The sequence below is a fragment of the Triticum urartu genome, chromosome 3 (assembly GCF_003073215.2).
Source record: "Triticum urartu cultivar G1812 chromosome 3, Tu2.1, whole genome shotgun sequence".
NCBI lineage: Eukaryota > Viridiplantae > Streptophyta > Magnoliopsida > Poales > Poaceae > Triticum > Triticum urartu.
Genome location: NC_053024.1, coordinates 18,249,726 through 18,255,489, shown reverse-complemented (window position 1 = coordinate 18,255,489; position 5,764 = coordinate 18,249,726). Strand labels below are relative to the sequence as shown.

The window sequence follows — 5,764 nt, the reverse complement described above, 5'->3', positions numbered from 1 at the left end:
TATTCATAAACACATAGAAAATATCATCATACATGATTGCCTCTAGGGCATATCTCCAACAGGTTCCCGGCCACACCCGGTATGGAGGAAAATTTGGAGTCTAAAACTGCCGAGAAAATGAAGATCTTTATGTGGAGATGTTTACATAATGCTATTCCCTGTTTTTGTGTTCTTGCAAACCGTCACATTGGCAGTACTTCTCAATGCCCAATTTTCAAAACGGGAGCAGAAGATATCAAGCATGCTTTGTTTAACTGTGTGAGAGTAAAGGCAGACTGGGCCGCAGTTGGGATTGAGAGGATCGTACAGGATGCATTGCTTGTCGATCCGTCGGGTTCTGGTGTGCTGGAAGTCCTCTTGTGTGATCAATCGACGCAGAACAATTATGAGGACTCGATAGAGCTTCCAGAGCTAATAGCTACAACGAGCTGGTTCATGTGGTGGCAGCGTAGACAACAGGTTAGAGGGGAGCAAGTGCAGACGGCATTGCGCCTAGTTCTCGCCTTGAGCACGTGGCAGAAGTCATCTTTGCGGAAGCGGTGGCATTACTTGAAGATTTAAAGTTACTTCAAAGCATGGGGTGCAAAAATGTCTTGGTGGAGATGGATAACTCTGTTGTGGTTGATGCTATACATCTAAATGAGGGACATTCGATGGTGGCAGCTCCAGTTTAAGACGATTGTAGAGAGTTATTACGAGAGTTCGAGAAGGTTATAGTTGAGCACTGTAATAGAGAATCAAATGTGGTTGCTCATGAGCAAGCTGAGTGGGGGCGTGCAAACAACCCTTCCTTATGGGTGGATGCACCTCCGGGTACTATCGCTAAATTTTTAGCAGACAATGTAAGCATTATTTGATTTTAGTAAAATTAGCATGAAGGCCTTCCAGTCAAAAAAAAACAAACAGGGCAAGTAAAAAAAATTGAGGAAAGGTTTCACCTTATTGTGCAGTAGGGATAGGCACCAGCAAACGAAAGGATAGGAACAAACAAGAGAAGGAATGCGATTACTATTGGTATGCTCAAAATTACACAGATGACTTGCAATCCTCAACAATGCATCAACATCTTGATCTATTATTTTGACGAGTAAATCTGACCAGGTTACCAGGATTAAATTGTACTAAAACCATATCAGGACATCAGCTAATAACTAAGATAAAGAAGTATAAAAAGAAAAATTGTAGTTCTAGTTTGTTCCTACCTTATTGTTTTTCAAGAAAATGCAAAAGCTTTGAATAGATGGGCAATGAGTTATTTACATAGCCCAAACAGGGCTAGAAAAGAAAACTGAGGCAAAGAACGATGCCATCGGACAAAAAACGAGGCCACACCATTACGTCGGGACAGGGACCAGCAAGTGGAAGGATAGAACAAGTACACAAAGCCATTGGTAATTGCCAGTTTTCACTTCAACAGTATTCTCTTGTGAACACTGAGCGACCTCAGCAATCCCCTGCAATGGAAATGTCTTCTCCAGCATCTGAAACCATTGAAAGTTTTTTTTTGTTTGCATCTATCTGAAACATATTGATACTTTGTCTGGGTCTTCATCAAATTATGCATTCGTTTTGTTTCACATAGAAATACGCCGCAAAAATTCCACGCATAGGTACTAGCCGCGTGGTAAGAAAGACTGACAACAATGGCAAATTCAGATCGTTTCTTCTCTAATTGTTATACAGAACCTGTTTCAATGCATGAACAGCGTGATCGTTCAGAGTTTCATTCCCTAGACTGATAGGCAGTCACTCCGCACCTTAAGAGCTCTATGGAAGTTCTGACAAGACATTGCAAGTTCTAACTGCAGATAGTTAAGATTTGTCGTGTGAACCGACAATTCTAGCATATTGATGAAGCCCTGCTTGCAAACTTGTCGCCCCGCTTCCTTGGTATTCCCCAGTCAAGATCCCTAGTTTTAACCAACCATGTTGCCAGTACAAACGGCACAAATGTTTCTTCTTCTACACCTTTGCCTTGATGAGTCCAATCATGCAGCTTAATGAGCAGGCATCACTTCAATTCAAGAGCACGCAAGAGAATTGTGTGTCTTTAACTGGATAAGCTGGTTTGCTGTAAAATGAAATCAATTCGATCAGCCCACGTTGGATAAGATGGTTATGCAAAAACTAGCTTGACATTGACTTTTACTTTCTTCTGCCTGCTATATCAGAGAATTAGTTCCCAGTTTCTCACTCTGCCTGCTAAAGCTGGAATTGCACCAGGTTGCTAGGCTATCATGTCAAGATAATCAAGAAGGCCATAAAAGAAAATTTAGCTAAAGATACTTGTGCAGCAGGGCAGCTACATCTTGATTTGCAGAACATTTAAACTCAGTAAATCTTTGAAGCTTGGTACGAGTGGGCAGATAGTGATTTTACTCACAGAGATGGCAAAGATAGTAGTATCAGCTATAGCTAAGAAAAATCTAAGCGATATAGCTCAAAATCTTTTAAAATCTGTCCTCAGCCTCACCAAATGGAATGTATGTGTAAGTTGTTTTATCCAAAAATAAGAAATGGCAGCAAGAGATGACATTGTAACTTCTAAGGTGTTGAAGAAATAACTGACCATCTTTCCCGATTTCCGGGTCTGTTTGTGAAACAATGCAATCAGGAAAAGTATAAAGATAACATATACTCCCAACAGCCAAGTTGCATCACAAAGATGTATTCCTATCGAGGCACACAAACTTGAAATAAGTAATGCCAAGAAAAATCTAGCTAATTTCACCTAGTACAATTGTCTACTAGTGCAGAGTGAGTGCAGAGTGTGTTAGTGTTATAATGCTAGGACCAATATGTCTATTAACAATCACACTGAATCTTTCTACTCCTGCACTGGTATAAGTGATACATTGCTAAGCCTTGTATAAGGAAATGGAGGGAGTATTAAAAAACAAATGACGTGCACCTGCAAAAAAATACACTACAAACCATTTTCTACATAGGACAGCCAGCTATTTGATGTATTATTTTTGTAATGTATGTGCGTGATGAACAAGAGAACCTATGTAACCTTGCTAACAGAAGTAAAATGAGAAACAAGTTAGTTCCATTTGATAATGTAGATATCTTACTGATCACCACAATTATCTCTAGCTATTTGGATATATGAAACTTGTTACATTCTCATATGATATCTGTAGCTACTCTGAGGGAATCTCTAGCAAATAAAATTACTCCTTTTTTTTCTTGAAGATAATTTGAAAATATCTTATAGGCATTTCCAGTATGCATAGAGTAGGAGTATGATTGCTAGTATGTTCAAAGGTATGCAAATGATTGACAATTCTCAACAGAACCTCGGCATCTTGATTTATTCTTTTTCAGACGAGTAAATCAAATTACCATGGCAAAACAACAGTTCATAACTTCAAGATAAATAAAGCTTAGTAACAAAATTTGATCCTCCTAGTCAATCAACCTTGAGCCGAGGGCTTAGTCACCTTGCTGTGTACCAACCAAAGAACGAGGCCACGGCATGATGTAGGGATAGGAAACACCACTAAGGATACGCCCAAGCTTGTTCAGCGCCGCTGTTTCCAAGCAGAATGATAGGAGCCAGAGTGTCGAATGATGATGCTGCCACACCCCACAATAAGCAGAGAAGTACACAAACCCATCGATAATCGTCCTAACAGTCACTTGATATTTAACATTGTCTTCCTTGAATTCACACCGAACGATTCCAGCTATCTCCTGCAAGGGGAGTGACTTATCCAACATCCACCTCTCGACGCCATCATCATCGGCTCTCCGAATCCAAACAGCAAGCACGGATTCAAATGTCAGTGGCCCCAAAGGTGCGCAGACCACACAGAGTCTTCCATCCTTGGTCTTACCAGCCGTCAATATCTCATTCCCTCTCCTGCGTGGCGGCTTATCCATCCGAGAGAATTGCATTGTAGCAGTGTTAAGCACACGGGCATCATTCATCCCAATGGTCCAATAGATGCAGCCATTCACCAGCTTACCAGTTTGAGGCCAGAGCCCATCAATGTCTACCCATGGGAAAATCTGCCACTTGCTGGTGTCCGATGATAAAACCATGGCGCGCGCCCCGCGTTCGCTGTGCCAGACGCACACGACGCGATACGGCAAGTAGTCTTCTTCTTCTTCCTCGGCGAGGATGTAGTAATCAGAATACTGGCCCTCGCAGTCCTCCCGGCGGGGCGGCAGGGGGAAGAGGTCCAGGGTCCGGGCGAGCGGGTTGTAGACGGCGATCTGCTGAGTGCTCCAGTTGTGGAGAACGACGAATCCGTCGCGGCAGTCGTCGATTGACCACTCGGGGTCGGGGATGGGATCCTCGTCGTCGTCTTCAGAGCCGGAGACGGCATCCTCGCCGTCGTCTTCGGGTGCGGGGGCGGGGACAGGAATGGACACGCCATCCCCGTTGTCTTCGGGGGCGGAGACGGGTGCAGGAACGGGCACGGCGCCGTCTTCGAGGACTGGGAGGCGGGTGAGGAAGAAATCGGCGCCGCGTACCGCCGCTGCTATGTCCGGGTCGGAGCGGCTGCGGAGGGGCACGAAGGTGGGATGGTGGTGTCTTGGGTGGTGAGGAAGTGGCCTAGGAGCGGGGGTGGGTGGAGCGCACGGAACCGGCGGCGGAAAGCGGGCGACGAACGGACGGCGTCCAAGAAGGTGCGGCAGCTGAGGGCGGCGCGGGCGAGGCTCGGGAGAGAGGGGAGGCAGAGGAAGATCTCGCGCAGGGTGTCTAGGTCCAGGGAGCTTATGGTCGTCGGGGGGAGTGGTGGGGGTTTCTTCGCCGGCGGCGACTGCTGCGGCGAGGCCATGGCGCACCCGCACACAGGAGGAATGAGGGTTTCATTTCAGCGACAGGGGGAGGTAACTATTGTATGATGGGCTCTGACGGCCCAACAAGGCCTAGCAAATATCGGGCACCCAGGCCGACATGCAAGAAAACGTGACACTATCCCTAAAAAAACGTGACATTGTCTGACTGAAACCAATGGGTTTACTTTTCTTTTGCGGGTAAACTGAAACTTTTTTTTACAAAAGACCATCATGGCGAGTGCAGCATTTCGGCACCCAGACTCATCTGCATCCGGTCGGAAAAAAATAACAACAAATTCAAAAAACTCCTTTTTTGCATGGTAGAAAATTTGTCGCCTGAGGTGTGTCCTAATTTTCAATCCATTTGGACATCTCAATAGCTCTCAGCAAAAAAGAAAAATCAGGTCAGAACATTGCATGAACAGTGAACTTGTTTACAGACCTCGAATTTGTCTTTTTTACCGAGAGCTGCTCAAATGTCCAAATTATTTAAAAAATGTAACGAACCTCGCGCATCAAATTATCTACCATGCAAAAAAATGAATTTTTTAAATTTTTCTAGTATTTGTTTTGAAATTGTTTTCCTCAACGTGGGTGCAGATGAGCCTGGGCTCAAAAAATTATGGCATCATGCCTAGCTTCATTAAGAAGAAACAAGGAGTGCATTGTTCACAAACTCAATAACAATAATGTCAGGGGGCTCATTCAACCAACTAGACAAAGTCTTGTTACAATAAGACTAGTAAGCGACACGTGCAACGCACGTCTTAACAAATTGATACCCACTGTATTATTGGAGATTATACATTTTTATTATAACTTTATAAATATTTTGTTAATTTCAATAACAATCGGGCACACAATATTAGTGGAACTACACAAGAAGTTCAGATGGTCGGTACTATCTAAAATACATCACGCACACTTAAATATTAGAAATATATTACGATAAAATTTATTTGTTTGAAGG

General features: G+C 43.7%; 1 pseudogene; it reads right to left on the bottom strand.

The window, feature by feature from the left end:
* Nucleotides 1–1,526: 1,526 nt before the first annotated feature.
* LOC125542437 lies at nt 1,527–4,840 on the bottom strand (annotated as a pseudogene).
* Between the last annotated feature and the right edge of the window lie 924 nt (nt 4,841–5,764).